Genomic DNA, 26,790 nt, shown 5'->3' with positions numbered 1-26,790 from the left:
TGGGTTGCTTTTCTTTGAGGCACATAATTCTGTAATGGATGCACAAGCAGAAGAGGATCTTTTTTCTCCCTTCAAAAAAAAGCCACTTTTTGCAATGCATTTTCACATGTGATTGTATAATTACTGATGTTTAATCCTCTTGATATTTTCTTTATTTCCAATTATAAAAGAGTTATTTGACCTTTGCCATTAATATCATATAGAATGGCAGCGTTGAGATCGGAATCTCATGAAATGACAGTTTTCCTACGGAGAAATCAATTTTTTCTCACAGCTAGCCTAATGTAGAAATATTTTTGGTGTATTGAGCAAATTATTCTGGGGGATTCTTTTTTTTTTCATTATCCCTTAAGTCTTTCAGCTGTATATTTTTTGGGGGGTTATTACGAGTAAGAAAGCATTTCATTCACTCTGGGTTATTGCTCGATCTTTCTCTGCATGCTTCAATATATGGCTGCAAAAAATGGTGAAATCTGGATGGCTAAAAATCTTGCAGGTAAGTTTGCTCTCTAATTGAATAAGATCCTTTTTTTCCCCCAATTGAAAGGCAAATGCAGGGAATAGAAAAGGCTAATTAGGTGTTCAAAATAAGTGTTGAAATGTCATGTTGAAAAAAAAAATATTAATATTGCAAATTTGGTGTTCTTCTTTGTTCACTATAGAAACAATTTGAATGTTTCTAGCAACTCGGTTAATGAAAAAAAAAGGTGGCTGGAAATATGATAATTTATAATCTAAAGTTGAACTGATGTTGATGAGAATAAGAAATGAGGAGGCTTTAAAATTGATTTAAAGTTGAGTATTCAATACAATATGGTAACCATATTGTTGTTTTATGACTTCGTGTATTGTAGATTTTTTTAATTTTTGTGAAAAAAGTTGTAAAAGATGCACATATGTAAAGAAAAAAATATCGACATATCAGAAAACAAGCATTTTACATGTATACATGTTCAGTTGGTGGATCATGTTTATATCATATGAATTAAATAGGGAAGAATGTACGAGATTTATTTGAGGACAATAACACTATTATTAAAATAATGTAAACAACGCTATACACAGTGAAGTACACATATTTCACTTGATCTGCACTGTTAATGTTGTTTATGCATTTGGCTCATATAAAATTCCTGTACATGTAAGTACTTTGTAATTGAACCTATTAAGAACATGAACTAGTGTACTGATATACCAGTAGGTGTCACACTACTGGTATGCATGCATGTTTTGTCAGCTTTGATTCTTCACACTGTGCTGAATTCTATAAGTGTATTAAAATGGTGTTAAATACATATACATGTGTATTTAGTGAAAATTATCCCCACATGTAAATTTCCAAGTTTACACTTGATTTATTGAAAAGTACATTTCTAAGTGAATAAAAATGGAGCACATGCATACACATATTACACAATTATTGAATACTAGATATGTAAGGATATTAAAAAGATGTGCAAAGATATATTTGATTTGAATAGTAGATTTTACATTTATTTACTGGGTTGGAGGGCAACAAGCCTTTTGTCAGACTCATGAACAAAATGGCATCAGGCAAACAGTTTGCTTCATGGACTTGGCAAAACACATTCTGTCCAAGAACACAGTCAATCAATGTTTTGTTTTACCTTTGACTTCTCATTATGGAATACAAGAGCTGGGTATTGGCTAGAAATTTCATATTGCAATATATACTGCGATATTTTTAACTGTATTGCAATATGTATTGCAATATTTTCAACGAAAATTAAAATGGTATTTTCTTATTTTTATGAACTTCTATTTAATTGCAGAATGTACATGTATAATTATGAAAAATGATGAAGAAAAATATCTTGTTGATTTAATAACAGTTTTGCATTGAAATGCACTCATACATCAACTTTTGCCTTACTGTGGGCACGATCGCAAACATTTCTGACAATTTTCACTTTATATTATAGAAACCCTGAGTCCAAGTGTTTAGCCGGTATACCGGTACTTCAAAAACGTATTGCAGTACGATATTTTTTGTCATTGTGCCGCAATATACCTGAATATGGATATTATTGCCCAGCCCTATGGAGTATAATGCGCTGGCTTCAATATTTGCAATTTTTGATGTAAATTTCATATACCCACCATGGCCGTAGGAACCGTAATTTTGAGTAATATTGAGTACTATATAAAAAATAGATACTATATGCTTGTGCCCCCTTCAATAAAAATGTTGACCATTTTTTTTTTTTTTTTTTTTTTTTTTGCTCGTCAAGGAATTTTTGGTAGTTGATAGTGCCCCCTCAACTGAAAATGTATGGCTGTGCCCCCCCCCCCCCCCCCCAGCTGAACAGCTGAAATTGCTTCCTACGGGCCTGCCCACACTGAGGATTTATATCTAGTCAAACACCAATAAATGCAAATAAGATATAGCTGGTCCAACATCTCATCGACCAGTTCAAAATCTCACTGCATGAGGACGCCAACATTAATTTTTCAAGACTGCTCAATAAAACATTAGAAATATGTTAGACTTTTTTAAAAACTGTATAGATTTAAGGACCTCTCTACACTGCACCCTATTTTCAGGGTACTTTTGTGTAATTAGACTGACCCACCATTTAACATATCAGTAGAATAAATTGTAATCTGAACATCATCACATAATTTAAAATAAATCCAATATTCTAAACATTATATTAGACCAAGATAGAGTATTTGAAAACTTTATTTGCATGTATTTTATCCATTTGAGTAAGCGAAGGCAATCTTTCTTTTCTATTACTTCATTGTCTTTGAAGATTTTTCCTGAATAAAAAAGGCACGCTCCCTATATTAAAAATGAGTTAGTTAATTTCAAAATATCCTCCTTCCTGTTATATAATTTTCTCAAAGTCCAAAAAACATTTTTCATCAGTGTATAGAGGGTCCTTAAGATAGGGAATATTTTTTAAAGGTATATAACAAATGTTATAGAGATAAAAAAAATGTTCAAAGTTTATTGACTGAGAAAAATATGCTTTGGAGCCAGATAAAAATTGACCACATGCAACAAGTGTAACAAGGAAGTTCAATCACCAGTGACAGGTAGATTTTTTGTGGGTATTAGCTGAAAATCTTTAGGCCAGTAAATCCTGACAAAATATCCAATATATCTACCCCATGCCTTTAATTCCTTGTAAAACTTGCTCTGTATTTTTTTTTCTTTATGCTAAAAACTAATACCCCTCCAAAACATCTCCAGCTGTGAAATACATGTACCACATTTGTACATACTTGAAATTAATTTCAAAAGCAATAGGACATTGAAGAATGAAGGAAAAAAAGGGAAGATTTCATTAAAAAGTAAATATATATAGGAATAAGAAATTATTGAAGTGTTGCAAAGATATGAGAGAAAAAAATGATTTAAAAAATCGAAGTTTAAGATTAATTTTTGTTTTAACAATAGTGGGATGCATAGATTCACTTTGTGGCCACATAATTTCAATTTTTAAAACTGATCATTCTTAATTTTCATATTACCAGATATAATCATGATAATATGCAGTGTACCACTGTGTGTGAAAGTTCTTCCATGGGCCAAGAAATGTAGAAGATTTTTAGCTAAAGTGTTCTTGTATATAATAGCTAAGCTATAAAATATGAAATGGAAAAAATGTCACAGATGGTGAAAACTCCTGTACTAAATAATTTCTAGTTCAGATTTTCTAATCTTCTACTTTTTCATGTCAAAGTCCAAAGATGGTGTCAAAGATTGACAAGTGATGCTTTATCTTGTACAAAACATCTATCTCGACAGATTCTGATACTTTTTTGGGTAATCTAGCTGAGATAACGTACGTGACATGACCGAATGAGTGTACTGTGTTGTAAACATTTAATTTGCCGTTTGGTCATTTAACTTTCTACCTCTCAACATGTACCGTGTTAATATTCAGGACTCAGTGGTTCAAGATGGCTATTTGCTCTGTATATTGCCCCCCTTCATGTTTGATAAATATCTGCAGCCCAAAATGTAAATATTTCACCTTAACCCAAAGCTTTAAGACAGAGTGTCAGACATGGGTGATATAATTAATGACCTCAGCGGTCACTTAATATACTCAGTGACTCAAAATAGACATTGAATAATCCCGAGTTTGTATTGTAATGCAGGTAGAAGTGCATAGATGGAATGTTGTTAGAGTATAATTCTGTATAAGTTTCAGGTATCATGAGAATGCCCTAGGTGATAAGAAGTTTATCCATGTATACCTGTTGTTAGATCTTAAATCACCCCCTAGACACTCCAGAATCGAAGCTTTTGTCATTGATATTGAGGTGATGTTATGGATATTTGTTGGGTGTTTTAATATGGCACAGGTTGTCAGGTAGAGTCTAAATGAATCTTATTTTCATTTTTTGTATTGGTTATGAATTGCAATTTTCTAATTTTTAATTATATGCTTCAAGTAGAAAGACTAACTCTAAATAGACACCTTGATTTTGCAGTATACTAGTACTTGTCAATTAAATAATGATTTAAATTTCATTGTACTGCAAATCCCAATTTATTTCTTACATATACCATTGATCTCTAAAGGCAAACCTTTCATTTGCAGCAGGAAAATGTATGTGTATTCCATTGTGTACTAAAAACAAATTTCTTGGCCAATGAAAGGGAAAAGTAAATGTGTCTGACTGTGTGTATTTAAAGGTCAAGCCCTATATATATATTTATAACATTTTCCAGTAGATTGGAGTTGGATATACAAGTGGCCTCTGTTTTTTAGCACATCGTTTGCAATCTTAAAATACTTTCATAATGTTTGCACAATGTGCCTCTTTTTATGGATGGACATAATTAAATTTTTTCCTGTTTTGTAGGAGATGAGAACCAAAAAAGGCAATGTAATCACTTGAAAGTCTCTTCATTGGAAACAACGTCACCATCTTCTGTAGAAAGAGGTCCACCTTTGGAACATTTCAAGACAAGAGACTACTTTTTGCAAGACAGAAACTTTTCCACCCAAGATGTTTCATCTTGTCAAAGCACACCATCAAAATTTTCCAATGAAAATGTAGAATGGGATAATGGTAGTTTAGGGGAATGGCATAAACAACAGGATTGCCATGGAAACCAAGGATGTAAAAATGTATGCCACCGCAATTTAGTGTATAAATGGTCGGAATGCCTTCCACCAACTCCCAAAAGATGTATCAAAACTGAAAAGCAGACGTCAAGCCAAAACTGTCACCAGAAAGAGGCTTGTCAGAGATTTGATCTAGATCAAAAATCTGAAGGAGCAGAGACAGATCTTACTGAATTTTGGGATAATAAGTTTGATTTTTTGCTCAAAGACAGCCCCAAGAAAGTTAAAGGAATTTTCTTTGCAGAATGCGATAATAAATTGGAAGATAAGTCAAATGTTCTCCTTGCAACAGGCGAAAGCCAAAAATCACTTCAAAGTTCTTGTGCAAGCATTGGCAGAAATAAGCAGGGGAGTTTGAAGGACATTTTTTGCAGAGGAAAACAATTTATCAAGACTAAAGTTTCGAATTACAAGAACAAACTATTGAATAAAGAACTCCTTTCTTCTGGAGCAGAGAGCAGGGCTGCAATTCAAGAGACATCTGGTAAGAGCAGAAAAATGGATAAGTTCTTAATTGATTCATTTTCTGTACTTTGGGATTTTTTTTTGTCAATTATATCTTTCAGTAAGTAAATTTTTATAAACCATGCAGTCTGTATTTAATTTTTTTCAGGCCTAATACAAATTGGTCATGTTTTCAACGATTTTAATGGCACATGTACAATGAGTTTACATGCACATGTATAAGTATAATGCTATACTAAAGTTATGCATGCTGTAGATTTATGAACAATGGCACTTTTATGTGAATTATTTACATGCATGGTATTAATTAATTTTTTTTTAAGAAAAATGTCAGAAATTTATGGAAAGATTTCAATTTAGTAAGGTAATTAGACTATGTAATTGATCAATGAATTCTACGCAAGAGTTACACTGGCTACAATGATGTGTTAATACATGTAAACTGATGTAATCTTTTTGCCTCTGGACATACAATTGTCCAGTTTGATTTAATTTTAAAGGAAATATAGATCAGTGTTTCCCATCCCAATTGATTGCAGGGAGGCAGTAGTTATGTACAAGTGCCCTCAATTTTATATGATATAACAAGAATGCCAACATATGTTGTGTGAGATGATTTTTTTTTTAAGTTGCTCTGTAAAGCTCTTGTAAAACATTTGCTGATAAAAAAAAATGTTTTTTTATGTTTATATTTTGCTTCTGACATAGATATTGCTGTTGAAGAGAGAAAGTGTCTGATGTCTTCAAAAGAAAATCAATGCAATGAAATTATCTGTGATAAAACTCAAGTCAATGGCTTCACTTCCACTGCTGATGAAATTAAGGGACACTCAGAGGAACAGGTGAAAGGTCGAGAGGTCATGGGGTCAGGGGACGACAAATCTGCTGGTAAGTTAATTCTGAAGTATTGTCACACTTAATGGAGAAATGCAGCCCATTGGTCAAGAAAATTTATCATGGGGAAGGATCACAGATTTTTGAATCCAGTGATTTTAGGGTTAGGCATACATTTTTAGAAAAGTGATTTTATGACAATTTCTCTAAATTACAGCAAGAAATACAGTTCCCCTTAAAAATTTATTGCTCAAAATATTGTGATTGTTATTAGATATTTAAAGATCAGAGAGATTTTTATGCCCCAGTAATGGAAGGTTCTGAGGCATATAGTTTTTGGTCTGCCTATCTGTCTGTTAATCTGCTTGTCTGTTTGTCTGCAAAAACTCTAACCTTGCCCATAATTTTTGAATGGTTGGTGCTAAGGCTTTCATATTTCACTTGTGTATTCCTTGTGACAAGGCCTTTCTTTGGATACCAACATATTTGACCTCTTGACCTTGGAGTGTGACCTACTTTTGCAAAATTTTACCAATTTTAACCTTGCCCATTAATTTTTGAATGGTTGGTTCTAGGGCATTTATATTTCATATATATATTTCATATGACTAGACCTTTCTTTGGGTACCAACATTTTTGACCTTTCAATTTTGATCTTTGAGTTTGACTTATACTTTTGAAAAACTTTGACCTTGGCCATTAAGTTTTGAAGAATTGGTACTAAGGCTTTCATATTTCACAGGTTTACTCATTTTGACAAGACCTTTATGTACCAATATTTTTGACCTCATGACCTTGACCTTTAAGTTTTACCTACATTTAAAAAAACTCTAACCTTGCCTCAAACTTTTGAACTATATTGGTGCTAGAGATTTTATATTTCACATGTTTATTTCTTGTGACAAGACCTGTGTTTGTGTACCAACATTTTTGAACTCTTAACCTTGACCTTGGAATTTTACTTACATTTGAAAAACTTTAACCTTGACGTTGAACTGCCATATGGGGGCATTAGTATGCATCACACAACAAAACAAATCTTCTTTTTTCTACAATAAGCTATTTATTCTTTAGTCACAGTTGGGAAAAAGTGTCAATGTTAATGACAAGACAATGTTCTCTGCTACTTGCATGAAATATGGGGAATTTATTTCAGAAATAAATTGTATCTTACTATTTCTTAACTTATGTTTCTTTCTAATTGCTTCAGAGAGGCGATCTAGGGACTTGATTCTCGATGAGAAAGTCTGCTCAGTGGCCATTAATTCTCAGAAGGAAAATGGACCAAGATCAGGGTAGGAAGTAACTGAATAATCAAACAGAACAATGAATTTTCAATATTGGTAATAAAGAGGACCAGTTTTAAGTTCATTTAAGTACATTATGATATATTTTTCATTATCACTATGTCAAGATCATGCTCACTTCGATAGCCTTATAGTGTATTCACATTTGTCACTCATGCACATGCATGCATTATCCAATTTTAGGATTGCTTTGAAATTAAACAGAAAAATGAAAATCAGTAATTGTGTATTAGTGGAATTTTTATTTTATGTTCACATTTCAGTAATTATACAAGTAGAATTAGTATTTACCAACGTTTATTTTCATGGATAATTATTTGTCGTGCAGAGATTAGAGTTGAGGCTAATTTATACTGCATGTTTGATTTTCAGGGTTGAGGAAGATGTCCTCAAAGAGGAACAAGATGAGGAGGAGATTCCTCTAGGATCTGAGGGTAAGATTACAAGGGAATATTGAAGATAAGGTCATTGGTATCAAGTGAGGTCATTTCATTTTTTAGATTCTTTACACATGATGTGTTCCATTTTTTCCTCCCTCTTATTTTTATCACAAAAAATTACACAAACATAAATATGTACATGCAGGGAAATTTGAATGCTTCAAAACACTTCCTTGTATGTCAGATTTATCCATCCAAGTGTGATTAATGAAGGAAATTTCCGACTTCTCCGAAAATCTGCCATTTTTACATGTACCAGTACGTAGGATTCTTGTTAAAGAGAATAAAATTATGAAACCCCCTATCGAAAACCACTTTACAGGAAGAAAAATAAATGTAACAGAGTCATTATATAGTTGTGAAGTGGTCTTTTCCTCATCAACTAACTGTGTTCTCTGTGAAACAACCAGACCCAATAGACGGTTTTGTCGTAATATGAACAATTTATTTATGATTATAAGTAGGTAGCCGAAATTAGGGACAATTCAGACCCATTTTCTCTGCTGTACAAGGATGAACTTTTCCAACACATGTTTACATGAACAATTTGTCAGTGATTTGGACCTGTTTCACACAGTGAAATTCTTGATACTGAAATTTTTTGGGGATCTTTATTTAAGTATAACAGAAGGAGAATTAAATGGTGAGCAACTTTGATACATTTATTTTTGTTCGTATGGTAAGACATTTCTGTTTAATAAAAAAATATAATGTTTAGAAAACAGAATTACTTATTAGGCCAAGATAAATAAATAGTGTGTTTCCTATTCCAACCTGAGAAAAAATAGGGTAGGTAGGTAGGGAAAACATTTTATTTTATTTTAACATTTTATTAGTTAAAATTCAACTTTGACAATAAACAATTTGAGAAAAACAAAGAGTTCATTTCTTTTTCCCAAAAGGGCGGCTTACTAATAGCATTTTTGTTTAATGTGTATAGGATATGCATTTTCTCAAACACCGAAGTGATCGAGATTAGGATTTCTAATAGTGAAAATGGAACTGTTTACTTCGGGAAAAATATCGGCGGATAAATTTGTCAGGGTCGGCTCATATATTTTAGGGTCGGTCGGGGAACCAGAAACGCACAATTTATTTATCTAAGCCTTAAATACATGTAGTCTTTTTGTTTAAGAGGAAGTTTGGATATTTAATAGGTAAGCAGAAAAAAAAATAATAATTCTTAGTAAGCTTTCAAACAAATTCATGTAATTTATCATGTTTATAAAAACACCTCTTTTCCTTTAAAAATGAACATGTTAAATACTTGTAGGGATTTTAAATATGATACTAATGAAAGTTTAGCATTATGACAGGACTTAAAATCCATTGCATCCAGGTTCAGTGGAAAGACCTGTCCTAATTGATGATTGACTTTTCTCCCCTTAGATTTAGGTCAAAATTTCCAAATAACAAGCAAATTGAATTTTTTCAGTGCTTTTAATTATAAAATAATTTGAATTTTGGTATTATAGTGATTCATAGACATCTAAAAAGGGAAAAAAGTCTACAATCTATACTTTTAATCAACAGTAAAGCAAAATATAAGGGATAAATATTTCCAGATTTTGCCACTTTTCGATTTAAAATATCCAACTGAAAGGATTCAGGACCCTATACCAAAAGGGGTCAATTAAGCCCTGTATGAAAATGATCAATGACTTAGGTTGACAGTGCAGTTCTTATATATATATATATATATATATATATATATATATATATATATATATATATATATATATATATATATATATTCAAATTTATTTTGGAGACAATATTTTGTAAAAATTATCCTTATTATTAATATGGAAGAATTAAACTGATTTTCAGTGTCTTTCCATTTTTTGGAGGGGAGAAAAATGCAGAAAAAACTGCATTTTTGCAATGAAAATAAATTATTTAACAAGACTAGTGTAATTTTCCATGGTTTTTTTTTCTGAGAATTAGGTGCATGTTAATAATGCAAATATACATGTAAAACAATGTCAAGGGGGAAAACAATACTTAATATTTCTTAGTTCATTTCTCTACTTCTTAGAAAGGCAGCAGGAGATCCAAATAAAAATAAAATACTGTTACATGTGAAAGGAAACAATTAGTAGAGAGAAAGATAGTCATACACATAACAGTGCTCTTAAATTACTAGTGAAACTGATGAATTTTTTGCTTGTTGATTGAAGACAAGTTACATGTGTCCATAATCAGCATGTTTTACCTACAGAGGCTACAGTCATACAAAATTTTGTACAATATACTTTTTGTTAAACTGTATTTTTATCCCACATTTTCCCCTAATGTAATGTATTTACATATGCTCATTTCTTTCACATGTGTCATTTTGTTTGATCTATATACATATACACTGCAGATACATGTGTTATTGTGTCTGTGTGAAACGACCTTGAAATTTTTTTTTTGTCAGCATACTTTCAGTCGACATATATATCCTTGAAAAGAATGAGTCAAACAGTTTGTTCTAAAGCGTAGTAATATTTTCAGTAGTTCCACTTTTTAACTCTTAATCACATATTTTACAGTGATCAATTGCATTCTCCTGTCTGAAACTCACTGTAATAGATGATCATTGTTAGTTATATCTATGTCACGCTAGAACACATCTCTGATAGAAAGATTGTATACTGTAATGTGTTTCAAGTATTTTACATCCACGCCTTGTAATTATCTTGTCTAGAAATCAGTATCTAGTAATTGAATTTGTGTTTTCATTCATTACAGCCCTCTCCCTGAAAGAAGAGAGGTAAGTCCCACTGATATTTGGCTTTATGTATCTTAATTTGACTGCATGCAGCTTTGTATATATACAGCTGTACGTGTAGTTTAAGTAGATAGAGTTTGAAATAAAGTAATAAGAATACTGGTAGCTATAAGAGGTAGTACATGTATTACTATGTTAGTTTTACAGTGCTATGAAGTATTAATTTTGATATTCAAGTCAACATCATGGGACAAGATCCTTCAAAGTTGTTTGGCTTAAATCAGTATGAATAAGAAATATTTTATCTTTGTGTAATATGCTTAGATTAACTTATACATGTAGTTAAAACTGAATGATATATAATTTTCATTAATTACTATAAATAGGGTTGGGTCACACCGATACACAGTATTCTATTAGGTCATGGATTGGCTCAGTGTCTTTATGCTGCCAAGACTGAAAATAAAAGCTAGACCATTTCATTTAATAGTCAATCTGTATACAACTTTATTCTTGGCCATATCATTTAGTTCACTGAGTTAGAGACTTCACATTTTGCCAAAATAAAGGTCAAGGATAAAGCATTGATCATGCCAGATGAAGGTCATTATATCAAGGTCAAAGATCTAGCACATTTAACTTTGTCATCATTAATGCATTATGTGCCAAAGGCTTTTTATGCGCCCGGATCGATAGATCTGGAGCGCATATTGTTTTTGTCCTGTCTGTCTGTTTGTCTGTCTGTTGTCAACTTTAACCTTCACCATAACTTTTGAACCATGAGAGAGAGAGACTTCATATTTGGTATGCATACTCCACTCATAAAGTTCTTTCAAATGGCACCAAGGTCAATGACCTTGTGACCTTGACTGTGACCTATATGCTAAAAATAGCTTTTTCGAACTTTGTTGCCGCCGGGTGCATAGTGTTTCACAAACACATCTTGTTTAATCTTGCATAGAAATTAAACAAGAGAAAAAGAATTGGGTTCTCACATTTGTAATTTACATCAATCAGTTTTTCTGGCATATTTATGAATTGATAAAATATCCTCCAATGTATTACCTATATATAAGCATGATCCTTCAGTTTGGTCAGTGACCTAGATTTGATAGATGTAGCCTCAGAATTTCAGGAAATTTGATGTGAAAGACCATGCAAGAGGAAAGTTTCATGAAATCTGAAGGCTGATTTCCTATCAGTAGTTTGTCTCTTTTTGATATCATAAATCACTTCCATTGCTTTAACCTGGTTTATAATTGGCAGCAACATTTTTGTGGTGAACAGTTAGGCTGTATCAAAGATTAGCAGTTCAATTTCTTCGTATGATATCCTATTCTTATGCAGTTTATTAGAAAAAGTTATGGAGATTGAAATCAAGGGAGAAAATTGAAAAAAAAAAATTGACAAATTTTCATTTTATTCCACATGGTATCTTTATTTGATCACTTTTACCTTACAGACTATGTGGTTAAAAAAGACAATATTTTAATGCAAATGAGGTTTATATGAAACAGTTTCTTAAAAAAATATTCATGATTTTAAGATCTGGATAGAGTTCAATTGAGTTCATTCATGAATGGTTAATTAGGTTACATTTAATTATAGACATTAGTATTAAACAGTTTATGTAAAGGATTTCCTTGTTCTAATTATAATGTCAATTTTTCAGCAATTCAGTCATTACTTATGTATTTTGATTTGTAAATTGTCATGTTAAATGCCAATGTAACATCTATCAACTTATTTATAGATATATATATATATGATCTCTCCAACTTTGTAGGATTTGAAAATTTTCGGTAGAATAAGGTAGATTATGTGTGTAAGCAGAGTGTTCAGAGACTAACATTTGTAGAACCTTGTTAATTTATAGTTATTTGTGTTATTTCCAAACCTAAATGGAAGATTGATCAATATAAGAAATGATTATGTAAAATTAATTTGAAACTTAAAATATTTTCTAAAGCATTGCCACAGTTATGTATTAGGGGTAAGAAAAGGGGGATGTTATTGGAAACTCTTTTCATGAGAAACTGATCTAAATCAAGAGAAAGGCAGAGTATTTCAAAAGAACAAATAAGAACATGGTTCTTGGTTCAGTGTTGTAACAAAATGTTGCTTGAACTAATCTATTTCTTATATATATTTAATTATAATCCGTTAATAGTCAGTATTCCTACAGTATGCAGTTTTTTTGTTTACATTTTGAGATGGGTATGTTACGAAAAAATTGCTCCATTTGTCCATGTTAATTGACAAATGTAATATGCTTTCCAATATTTCAAACCATGTTGTGTCTCAATATGAGTGAAAAATTCTTGATGGGCATTAAACAAACAAACAAACAAAACTGTTGATGGCTCGAACTTCGATCTCTCGAAGTTCTTGATCGCTCGAAGTGAGTCTCTGGTCCCGAATTTTTCCACTGTATAGCTCAGCAAATTTACTCTTGATTTCTCGAACTCTTGATATCTCGAAACCCTTGATCCCTCGAAGTCAAAATGCAGTCCCGCTATGCATATTCTATTAGAATTTACCCTCGATACCTCGAAGTGGCTATGTGTATACAAGATTTATATAATTAGCACCTTTACCCGGACATTTAAATGGCCCCAGGCAGAAGACGCGGGTCTCGAGGAACGGGATGTTTATTCAGGTGACCCTTATGCTGCAAATTGATAATTGATTTATAATTAATCATATTTTGCCTATATGCTAATAAAATAATTATCATCGACCGTCTTATGATAATTTAGAGACGCAGTGTCATTGAAAAGTAGTAATTGGTTAAAAGACAAAACACTAATTTAATTTTTATTTCGAGTCAGTGTTAAAGTTAAACGAAATATGAAAAAAGCAGAAACAGCCTCAATGTCAATATGACGACTATTATTGGACAAATACTTACAGAACTGCGTTCAATGATCATTTTTGGAATAGACAAAGCTATGTACGATGCTGTAAAATGTCATTTTCATGTTACGAATGCGTAGTATGATGTCCGTATTACAAAGAATAAATAAATATACATGAAATGACAATATATATATTTTGCTTTACTCAATTTAATGAAATATTCATCTGAATTACAAAAAATGTCGTTGTTTTATAAAAAAAAAAAACACGTGTAAAAGGTTAGCACTGCATGGAAATCACTACGTCTGATAAGACTAATTTTACACTGTAAATTCCTCGAGCTTGGATAGTTGCTGTAAATTTAATCCTTGCAAGATCATATTTTACAGGTGCATGAAGACCATACTATACCATATCATTGTATATTATATCAAAAAGGAATAACTATATGTAGTTCAGTTAGTTCATTTTGCCCAGTTGAACATTTTTATCTTTTAAATATACAATTTCTATGCTGTGCAATGCAGTATACTCAGTGTCATCGCAATTATCTTGAAGATTGATGTCATGTTTAAGTTTAATAACGCAAATACAGTATTTATCAGAGTAAGGTCATTGGCACAAAATAATGATTCATTATCAGAAGAAAAAAAAAACTGAGAATTGCTCTGAAATCACAAATTAGAATGGTTTTAAAAGTTCACATACTGTGCATTCCTAAATATTTGCAAGGAATAAATTAACAAAGTAATATAGGTATATAATTTTGCGACAAGCAAAACTCGCAAAATAAAATTACTCACTTTCATTTTTATATTGCTGAAATAATGCAAAGTCTCTTAATCATCAGTCCATTCATGCATTTATTTTCTTTCGATTTGATATCTACGAGTCATATTTTGCCATATTAAATACTCGCATAAATTAAGGTATCAGCTATAAATGTTGTTGTTCCTTAGGCATTATGTTATAGCATTTGAATCAATGTCATATTGTTAAGGTCAAGGTAATAAAAAACAAGATGTGTTTGTGAAACACTGATGCCCCCGTATGGCAACTTATGGCCAAGGTTAAAGTTTCTTAAATGCAAGTCAAACTCCAGGTCAAGAAATCAAAAATGTTGGTACCCAAAGAAAGGTCTTGTCTCGAGAAATAAACCTGTGAAATATGAAAGCCCTAGTACAAACTGTTGAAAAATTTGGCAAAGGTTAAAGTTTTTTCAAAGTAAGTAAAACGGCAAGATCAAGGTCAAATGGTGCCCAAGGGAAGGTCTTGTCACAAGCGATACACATGATCTTGAAATGTAAAAGCCCTAAAACCAAACGTTCACATGTTATGGCCAAGGTTTAAATTTTAAAAAAAAAAAAAAAGGTCAAACTCCAAGGTCAATGCCAAAATTGTTGGTATCCAAAGAAAGGTCTTGTTACAAGGAATATACATGTGAAGTATGAAAGCCCTAACACTAACTGTTCAAAAGTTATGGCCAAGAATAAAGTTTTTCAAAAGTAGGTCAAACTCCAAGGTCAAGGTCAAAGGGTCAAAGTTGTTGGTATCTAAAGGAAGGTCTTCTCAGAAGGAATGCATATGTGAAGTATGAAAACCCTAGCACTAACTGTTCAGAAGTTATGGCCAAGGTTAATTTTTTTCAAAATTGAAGTAGGTCAAACTCCAAGGTCAAAAGGTCAGAGTTGTTGGTATCCGAAGAAAGGAATTGTCACAAGGAGTACACATGCGAAGTATGAAAGACCTAGCACAAACTGTTCAAAAGTTGTGGCCAAGGTTAAAGTTTTTTCAACAGTGTGTCAAACTCCAAGGTCAAGGTCAAAAGGTCAAAGATGTTGGTACCCAAAGAAAGGTCTTGTCACAAGAAATACACATGTGAAGTTTGAAAGCCTAACCTCCAACTGTTCAAAAGTTATGGCCAAGGTTAAAGTTTCATAAAATTTTGCAAAAGTGGGTCAAACTCAAAGGTCAAGGTCAAAAGGTCAAATATGATGGTACCAAAAGAAAGGTCTTGTCACAAGGAATACACATGTAAAATATGAAAGCCATAGCTCCAACCAATCAAAAGTTATGGGCAAGGTTAAAGTTTTTGCGGAGAAACAAACAGACAGACGGACGGACAGGGCAAAAACTATATGCCCCCGAATCTTTGATTACGGGGGGAATAAAAACGGAGTTAGATCAACATGAATGAAAATATACTGTATTTAATAATTAATGTTTAATTACACTGCTCACAGCTTCTGATGTGGACTTGTTTTGCTTTGACAAATCTACATGTAGAAGTTGGGAATAAAGTGCTTTTTTTAACCATCAACCACACAAAGTTTGTACCTGGAGTTTTCTAATTTTTCAGTCTCAAAATGTGTTAAAAATCACATACTCTCTCAATCTGCAAATCATATTTAAACAATGTTGTACAAACATTCTTATGGTAGAAAAAAGAATGCTTTTAGGAAGTTATTAAAGGTATTTGTTAAATAGGTATTTGACATTAATTATAACTGCTGTTTGACGAATCTGAAATGCGTTGCATTTGAGTGGATGATGGCTAATATGTGTTTGTATGTGTGTGATTTTTAATATCAGAAGTCTATAAATTTAATGTTTATAGATGACAGGAGACTTTATTAGTGTAGGATAAATATTTTAAATGTTTATGAAGGCCAATAAATCACCTTTGACTGGTACCCACCCTGTAGTTTAGTAGAGTCACGATCAATTTTAAGTATTTCACATATGCCCTCTTGATCTTAATTGTTGTTGGATTTTCTAATTGTTAGGTCTTTTTATCATGATGTAAGTATTCACTGTCTTGTAAAAGAGAGATTTTATTTGATTTAAGTAAAAAACTTGCTGTTTTGATACTGATGTTTAAAACATAGATAACATATACCGGTAACCAAAAAATAAATTTAAAAAACCCAAAACTTTCTTTTGCCTACTGTTATAATAGAAATACATTTTTCAGGGGAAAAAAATTAACAGGATGTACATTTGTTACAAAAAGCATTAAGAAAGGACGTGGTGTAAAAAGCTACTTATACTATAAATCTATTTCTTATAGTGTTACTGAATTTAGGAATTTAACAGAGAATCTTGATGCGCTTCATGAGGATATTATTAAATTAGTTTATATCTCAGACACTTCTAAAGCATGGAGAATTCATATTTATTTTTCATTTTAATTTAAAGCAGGGATAGCTTTATTTTGTTGTATACTAATTTAAACAGTGTTAATTGTCAAGGCTCTGAAGAAGATCCAGTCATGTTTACTGTGGAAATGACAAGTGATGTTCTCATTAAAGTTATATAATTTATGTATATCTACCTATGTGGTTGTTTGAAAACCTTCATCATTGGATGTTAAGCCCATTCATCTTAATGCTGGGAGAGTGGTCCTCATTCGCTGGCCTTGGTCTCAAATTAATGGTGGCCATCAGGCACTCTGGCAAAAGAAAACATTTCTGGGAGACCTACATTAGAATAAAATTTCCTCCTAACGAAATTAATTGCATTACTGACATCATCTTAAAATTTATTGCTATCAAAGTGTGACAGTTTCATTCAAAGTCAAAGAATTTTTTTTCTGTATTGTCAAGTATATGGAGACAACATGTAGTAGATTGTTTAAACATAAAGACAGTACATTTTTTTCTTTTCATCCAAGTTGTAACATTTCAAATCTTTCTTGGAAATATGTATAACATGCAGTGCAGCCTAGATTTAATTCTGAAGCAGGGATTGTTTGGACGGTTTTTGCTGTTTGATTTTAGATCCACCCCAAGTAAACAGCCTGTGGACAAACGACTAGGATGGTTGCTGAGTGACTCGGCCAACACCAGCGTGGGGTCCGACTTCTCACACAACAGTGACATCAGGTCAGTAGACAGAAAATCATTCTGTATATAATTACTTAACTGTAGATATACTGTATACAGGGAAATTTTTGCCCCCATTTTATTTTCGCCCCTTTTGCCCTCGTCGTAAGTGTATGAATTTTAAATGGGGTGAATTCAAAGAAGACAGCATTATCACTTTTATAACAACAGTGTCTGGGCAACTTTAAAAATGGGGTAAAATTGTTAGCAAGTGCATTTGAGCAAATATAACACAGGACAAAAATAACCCTGTATACAGTATTGATAATACATATCACAACTGATAATTGCACCAAATCAACCACTGACCTTTGCACAAAATTTTTAATGCACTATTATAAGAAGTATGCATACAATATCTAAGATGAATTGAACTTTCTGTTTTGTTTTAAAAACTTCAAGATGCAATAAAATATGTTTACAGTACCCATGCATATATTCAACGTATATCATATATATGCATTTAAAAAAAAACAATATTTTCTCATCCAGTGCAAAAATAAAATAAATAAATAAATAAAATAAAATAAATAATTAGGCATTTCAAAAGTTCTGGCAACTGGTGTGCGGTAAATCAATGAGCGTCATTATCATAAATTAAATTATATCAATCCCTCAAAACAGTCTCCGTTGTCCTGGACACACTTTTTCAGTCTTGAAATCCACATGGAAATGCTGCCCTATAGTCCTCTTTCGGTATACGCTTCACACACTGGAATACGGCACTTCCGACTGCATGACGACTTTCAAATCGCCGTCCTCGGAGGGCTTCTTTGATAACGGCATTCAACCAAAAATCGCATGGAGCTAGGTCAGGACTGTAGGGTGGATGTGGTAAAACGGCAATACCATTTTCCTTTAAATATTTGGTTACTACCTCTGATCTGTGGGCAGGTGAGTTGTCATGGAGAAGCTTTATTCCTCTAGTACTGGTTGTTGGTTGGGTCGTTTTATAGTGCTCTACAACCTGAGACAAGACATTCTCTGCATAAAATTGACCAGTAACACTGCTGTGTTCTGGAACCAGAAGTTGAGCAACAGGGCCTTTAGAATAAAAGAATAAGGCGTACATTACTCTCCGGACAGACCGGTTTCTGCGTGCAATTTGAGGCCTTGTATCATTTTCACTGATCCAAACTTTATTATTGAGCTTAGTTTCCGGTTCAAAAAAATAGATCCATGTTTCATCACCAGTTACAATCTCATTTATTCGCCTTTGGTCACAATCTTCATAAATTGTTAGTAACTGTGAAGCCATTTCTACCCGGATGCGCTCTTGCTCTTCCGAGAGAAGATGTGACACCCATCTAGCACAGACTTTCCTAAGCTTTAAGTTTTCCTTTAAAATACAAAAAACTGCTGACGAATTAATGTTAGTTAAGTCTGCTATTTCCTCAACTGTATATCTAGCATGATCAGCTATCGTATTTTGAACAGCGACGATTTCTTTTTCGCCATATGCACAAACTGGACGCCCCGAACGGGGGTCATCTTCAATTGATTTTCTACCCTCTTTAAATTGAACTACCCATCTTGCTATTGCTCGATATGAAAGAGCATGCTCTCTATATACTACATCTAAATTTGCTTTTGAATTTTGCAATATACTCTTTGCTCAGCAAAAAAATTGTTCTCCTTATCAGTCATTTTTACGCCCAGTATACAGAGTATACCTAATTATGACGTCATTTTAGCAGACCTATATGACATTTTGAATGTAAAATGACGTCACTACTAATGCATATTTGCCTAAGCTTTACAGTGGTATCAGAGTCATTTTAATCCGTAACGAAGTTAAAATTTTAAATACCAGTTGCCAGAACTTTTGAAATGCCCCTCGTAATTAATTCATTAGATATAAAGAATTATGGATAAAACAAACTAATTTTAGCTGTTCTGGAAATTTACTATATCTGTAATGTGGTTAACTCTGTCTTCAGGATGGTAACTTTTTCTTGGTTTATCAGTGTTCTGTGAAATTTGGATATGAATTTTTAAAATATCATGAATATTGCATTTGTATGGACTTTTTCCCTTCACCAGTAGATACTGTTGTGCTATTTGTGTTTGTGGAGAGTTCCATTCTTATCATTGGTTAAATATATACTCTGTACTTTTAATAGATATAGAATTCAAGAACCAACAACATAGGCCTAGAAATAAAATTTTGAGGAAATTTTTGCTACATTTGAAAAGAGAATTTATTTTTGATGGAATGATTGTTCACTGGTAATCTGTTTATACAGTTTGAGTTATATTTGGATTTAAGTGCTTCCCTATATAAGTTGGTCTATTCTTAGCAAAATGATGGTCAAAAAATCATAAAAAATAGTTTTAAACTACCGGTATATTTTCCCCTAGATTAAGAAAGCAACAGCTGTCTGTACTCTTTAAAATGAAAAGTTCACAGAAAATAATAAAAATGTAAAAATAATTTAAGTCCTTGATAGAATTTTTTCATAAATATACATGTATAGGGAAAAAAATCACATTGTTTCATTTTTTACAATAATTGAGTACTTGAAGTGATCTGTGTTTGCCACATAATTATAATGTACTGGTAAGTAGCTACTAATAAACTTGCATTATCCATCAGTTAACATTTTATTGATGAAGTTATGGCCCTATGGACTTTGAAACAAAATATTAAATTGGGATGAAGATAAGGGCAGTGTCATATTACTAATATGCAGTTTTACTTTATAATTCTAGTTTGGTGATTGTGAAAATATTGCATATTACAAACACTATATCTATTGTGCAAATACTGGGAAAAACGCATTTCTTACCTGAGATTAGATAGAGTTTTCTGCGAATTGCAAATAGATGAAATGTACGACAGGCTTGGTAACCTTAGTGATAACCCTTGTCACTAAGTCATATAGTTATCTCCATACATGTAGCATGCACATAAGACACATTGAAGACTACAGTATTGGATGTAGTATGTAATCAGTCAGTGTCAGATGTATTTAGGTTATACCTTCACACGATAGGCATCATCTTCGTGCAAATGAAGGTAAGAGTGTGGAAATTAAATGCAATGTGTGACACAAAATCAGTTGCCTCTGAAATTTTAAAAACTGTTAATGTAGAAGTCGACTTGGATTCATGCAAGTACGATATGTTTATACCATTAGGTTACAAGTTGGGAAAAACCACACGCATAGAAGGTCATAGTTCTGAGGTAACGACAGGAAGCTAAGAATATCAATAATGTTCTAATCAATAAGGAGCCAGGCATGATTTTCTTTGATGCCAAGGGAAAATAGTCCTGCTATAGTAGTTCTTAACTTGATTGAATTCAGTCAAGCTATCAAGAAGCTGTTTACATTAGGGAGCTGTTACGGATGTAGGCATGCAATCTTGCTCTATTATTTTTCTGATAATTTTTGGTTTTAATTACTGCTGCATTCCAAGAATACAAAAACTCGGGTCTTCTTAAAGAAACCACTGTTTGCACTTGATAAACAAATTGAATCCCATCAGCTTTATAAGTGTCCACGGTGAAAGGATATAATTATGAGTGATACTTTTTCTCTGTGATGCTTGATTATTGCCAGTTTATGTATTGCAATTTAAGCTGGTTGGACTGATAATTAAGTGCAAACAGTATTGATAATGGTGCCATGCCACAGGATTATGTATTTCATATAAACAGTACAGGCCACAAGTATTTCCTGTCGCATGGTGGAAAACACTCTGTATGAAGTCATCTGCATTACAGTTTCTGCATTACAGTTTGTGTGAATTTCAAATACACAAGTAAGCACACTATATTGTGCCATGTCTGTAAAAATTCCAGGTAATGCCCCCCCCCCCCCCCCATTAACAGTAAATCTCTGTTAACAGAATTCTCCATATAACACCTGATATCAACATAGATGAACATCATTCCCCTTGCCTTTGGCTTTTGGGCTGGTATTGGTGTCTTAATTGGTTTGAGAAGAAGTATCGATAATTCAAGTCTTCTTTTCTCTAGTGATAAAGATGAGTACCAGTCAAGGGAAAAGGGTGAAGGAAATATGTCTAAATTATCACACTATAAACTTAACGCTTAACCAGTTATTGTCTTGTTTAATAATACTTGGTTTGTTAAGAGATTACGATTTCAAGGATATCACGTACTAAAACATTGGGAAGGAATTGCACATTTTATAAAGCATTTGACTACAGAAGCATGGTATGTTTTTTATTGACCGTTTGGCACTAACAATCAACTTTTTTTTCCCCTACTAGCAATCTACTGGCTAGATCTCTTCACGTGTATGTTTCATGAAATCTACAAACAAGGAAGTAGAATCGGGGGTAGATTATTGGATTTAATTTTATCTCGGCAGGTGACATAATTTCAGGAAGAAACGGAAGAAAGTAGGACTTGAAGGAGCTTAATGCCGAGGTTTTTTTTCAGTATTGAACATTTGATGTGTCAATCTTGATTGATTGCAAAATCTCCTGCATAGTTTGCTGCAGTGAGATTATTGGAGGATGACTACATAGGATTTTATCTGATATGGTTATTTACTGTTTGGCAGTTGCTTGAGAAAGGAAAAATGTAACAATATTGATATTCACAATATAATGCTTTGCACTTTGTTTAAAGTGTGACACAAAGTAAAAAAGGAAATCTGGAAGCAAAAGCAGGCAGGCATAGCACACCACAGAAGAGACAGATTTAACAATAGTTCAATCTTTGAGTGGGCTCATTATGCAATAGTCTTGTAAGAACAACATGTTCATTATCAGAATTGAACTGATTGATGGAAATAAAGTCCTTGTTCTGCTAAATTTTATAGCTTGACTAAAAAAAATGCTTTTTTTAAAAAATTTTTTTATTTTGCAGTCTGGATATGCTGTTAAATGAACGAACTAGAGATCCAGAGGAAATTCTTACTAACCTAGGCTTTGTTGGATCAGAAGAGGCAGAGACAGATGATCTGCAACGATTGCCTGGACGATTTCTACAGCAGCCCTCCAAAGCTGAAGGAATTGATGCGACCTCATTAGACCTTAACCGCTTACTTAATTTATCTGCACACGAGGAAATGCTAGAACAAATCAACACATCCAAAATGAATGCTGACTTTGGGGGACAAGGTAAGTTTTGTCACCACTCTACACTGTCTTTCTTAGAGTTTGTTCCCGGACATTTTATAGACGTGCATCGTCTGAAGCAACTTGGCATCCAGATTTCTAATGAGGAACTTATAATCATTGAACAAGAATATAGTCTAAGGAATGGTGGCAAACATTTGTTTTCACCGTGCTATAAAGATGAGAATTCACCCCTAAGAGATATTTATATGGAGGTAGAAGAAATTTCTGCCAAACAAGGGATGTTTATGAATGTCCGTGTTGAGGAGACTCTTGTTGAAAAGACTGGGTCAAAAGAACGTTTGTCATGCTCAACTGTTACCTCGCAATGTAGCAATATTTTTAATGTAGTGCTCGCTCCAAATGAGAGTTTAGTGTAAAATGTTGTTTTTTTATCTGTTATTTGTTTGGTCATTAACATGTTATACACAATAGTGATATTTGTTTTGGGTCTCAAAGACCTCATTTGTCAAGCAATGGCTAACTTGTTTGTCTTCTGCAATTGAGCCAGGATAATTTCTAGTTGGCCTCATATGCAAATATTTGACCAAATCTTTATGGTCCAACATATGTAAATGGATGAATTTATTTTATATATGAATATACATCTTGTACATAAATCACATTTGGACATGACACTTTTTGTATTTGCATGACATTTTCTTCAAAGCAGAGAGAAGAAATGGTTCAACAATATTAAAATAAATTAAAGTTGTTATTGAAGCTATAATTTCTGAGTGGTATTAGCTCTTCAGATATTGGGTTTGAGGGTAACATGCATTTTGTTGTACCCAAGAACCAAGAATCTAACGTCAGGCAAACAGGTTTGAGGGCTCGGCAGAACACTTTTTGCCCAAGAACACTGTCAATAAATGGTTTTGTTATACCTTTTACTTTTCATTTTGACACATCTTGCGCTGGCTTCCATATTTACAATAAATGATGTAAATTTTGGTTACCTGGGCTGTGGATTTGGTCAATTCTGTAACTTTAAAGCACCAAAATAAAGCTGATTCCACCTACAGTGTGACGTAAAAAAATTTCATAGTGATCCAGTGTCTCCTCAGCAGATCCAATATCTCACTCAGCGGTCCAACATAAATTTTTTGGACCGCTCAGTTAAACATTGGAAATGTTAAGACTTTTTTTAAGGGTAGTTTTATAAAGAAAACAATTTCTAAAATTTTGGTTCCATATCAGATAAACACAAGTCCTATTTCCTTTGAACCACTTTTTAGAAGTGAATTTTTTTCAACAGATAGCATTTTCTTAACATGCAACAGGTATCAATGTATATATTTTGTAATAAAATACCCCTGAATTGTATGTATTTCACTTTCACTTGCAACATATATTTCATGAAAATGAGGAGGGTTTATTTATTGACCTTGGCATTTTGTAGAGATCACTGTTTAAAAGATAAAGCCACCTACACAAATTGTATCTCCTTTCCACCCAGACTCTTGAACTGTATATGATTGTATCTTGCCACGTTTGAAAGTTTCCACCCCCAAATCAAACTTTTCACTCAAAGCTACTGCAAGTACAAAGGCATATCAGCCCTCCCACACAAAATTCACTTTTGAAGGGTACAGTAAACAGATCTGCATTGTAAGGGAAAATTTGGATCACAGGGACTTTTGCTCTCCTCTTGTTCTTCGAGGTGGGGTCAATTTTAATCAGTCTTCTGAATTTATTATGTCTGTTAAGTACCTTGAAATTAATTAAATTTTTGCTTTATGAATTTGATGTTTGTCCAAGAATGAGTGTAGGACTTGTATGTTTGATCTTTGTAAATCATGATTTAAGTTTGCTGTCATTTTGTTGAATACATGTAAATATACTTAGGGAACTAAGATAAAGAAAACCTGCCTCTTTAAGTTTTGCAGTTCATTGGATACATGCAAAGTTTAAGTCTTTGTTGTTGCAGTAATTGAAAAACTAAACAATATTTGGGCTGTTAAAATGTTGTCTGTTAACTCGATACGTCTAAGGTCTAGCATGTATTTTGTTATTGGGCGTACATTTAAAACAACTTGAGAATGTGTGTTTGGGTTCTCACGTAGTGTGAATGTACCTAAAAAAAAAAGTCATGCTGGTAGTGAATGAACTGAATAGTCACTTTCCCAATTACAAACAGTTTTATGGTTTTATTGTCTAACAATGGCTGACAATCATGTTATTGGGGTTTTCCTTATTTGCATAAATGCACTTTACTTGAAATACAAATTAGATTGAAAGACATTTCTCTGTTGCTGTGTTGTTAATGGCAGAAATCGGTAGCAGTCACTTACGAACATGCACATTACTCTTGGAATGCTGCACGAATTTTAATGTGTCGACATTACTATTTTATATCTAATAATTTCGGTGAAGTTTACTGATAAGAGGCATTTTATTCGGAGTTCTGACATGGACAGGGACCTTCAGTTTTTAGCTCAGTTACAAGGTAAATGTAGTAATTATTTAATTTTCTTTTCAAAGATGGTTGGACATTTCTCAAAAAAAAATTTCAATTTATGTTACTTAATAACATTTTTGGGGGTTTATAAGAATTTTGCAATAACCATACAAAAATAAATAAATAAATTTAAGAAAAAAAATTGGAGAAAACTTAGATCTGTTTTGATTGGTGCCAGAATTTTTTAGAAAAAAATATTTACTTCCTTATTAAGGTGACTCAGTCAATAGACTATGGCCATTCCGTGTTTTTTTTTTTCCTCTCTTCTTTTTTATGTTCAAATGTAGATCCCAATAAGAATTAACTCTTTAAAAAAATGTCAGAAAAGAACATTTCTGAACCCCTACCCCATCTTATCTTCATCCCCTAAGTTTGACCTAAAAATATTTTTATGTACACAGATTATTGTAATACAATGTACATGTATACAAATATATGGAGCAAAAACCCTGAATTCTTAATTCAATGGCCAGTGTGAACCTATTCAAATAGATGGGAAGGTTTTTTTTTCCTTTTTTTCTTTACAAAATGCTCTCAAGTATTCTAGGCATGATATCTACAGGAAGTTTAAGGCTATGTAGAAATTTAGTGGTTAACCAAGGCGTTATCAAAATCAGATTGATACAAGTTGTATAATTTTGCTTACTTGCAATTAGACAATTGGTATCACCAAAATGAGGGATTGTTTGGAGTGTATAGCTTAAAACAAATTAAATCAGATGATAAAATGATAAAAGATATTTTGAAATTTTAGTTGTCTTTGCTTTAGGTTTTTCTCTGCTCTTTGTCCAGGGTGTGGAAGTTCAAAAAAAAAGTTTAACTTGTTGACAAGCACATTCAAACTCTGCATGTCCTCAAAGTCTTTAATCTTGGAAGTATATATATAGGAATAAGTGCCAATTTTTGGTGTTTATGGGGGTAATAACCAACAGGTGTTCTATTGACCATACATGAAATTCATTTTGACGCTAGTTGAAACTGCAATGATCAATTGTTAAAATTTCTGAATTTACTTTTTTAAAGATTGTATGAAATGACTTGAAGAGGGAGGGATATAAATAAATGGAACTATTACCTTGGGTCACCTTTCATAAAAGTCAAGGTTACATGTAAATCTACTGACTAAGTGACCATCTATTTAAAAAAAAATTCAATTAAGCTTGCCTCAAATCACAGATTTTTTTTCAAATCAACAGAACAAATTCCATGAAATCTTTTCTGAAATTTATGAAGCAACTAATGACCAAAGAAGAGTAATAAACAATTTTATGCTTGGTCTGAAATTCATTCTGTAACCCTATTGGACTAGAGGCAACTTTTATAAAGTGCATGGAAATGTGGTAAATACATTAATTGTTCTATAAATATCCCCATGTCCTAGGGAGACAGTTGAGATGGCTCTATTAAGCTGGCCTGATTAATTTGTGTTCTGTCCTATTTTTCACTGATGAAATGTAACCACATTATAAAAATGGAGAACTACACTGCATGTTGCATCCCATTGTGTGTCAACTCTATGTGTCATTAGTGTGCAACTGTTTAGTTATGGATGAAATGCTGCAAATTAATTATGGTAATTTGTTTTTCTTAATTAATTATTAGTATTTTTGGTTTGCAGA

The 26,790-nt window shown here is 32.6% G+C and overlaps 1 pseudogene; it reads left to right on the top strand.

Annotated features, from left to right (window-relative positions):
- The first annotated feature begins 4,846 nt into the window (after positions 1-4,846).
- LOC133191956 (uncharacterized) overlaps positions 4,847-26,790 on the top strand; it is a 29,188-nt pseudogene continuing 7,244 nt past the window's right edge.

This window comes from Saccostrea echinata, unplaced genomic scaffold (genome assembly GCF_033153115.1).
Source record: "Saccostrea echinata isolate AGI-Se365-2 ecotype Australia unplaced genomic scaffold, CSIRO_AGI_Sech_v1 ptg000025l, whole genome shotgun sequence".
Lineage (NCBI taxonomy): Eukaryota > Metazoa > Mollusca > Bivalvia > Ostreida > Ostreidae > Saccostrea > Saccostrea echinata.
This window is presented reverse-complemented; position numbering and strand designations above follow the sequence as displayed.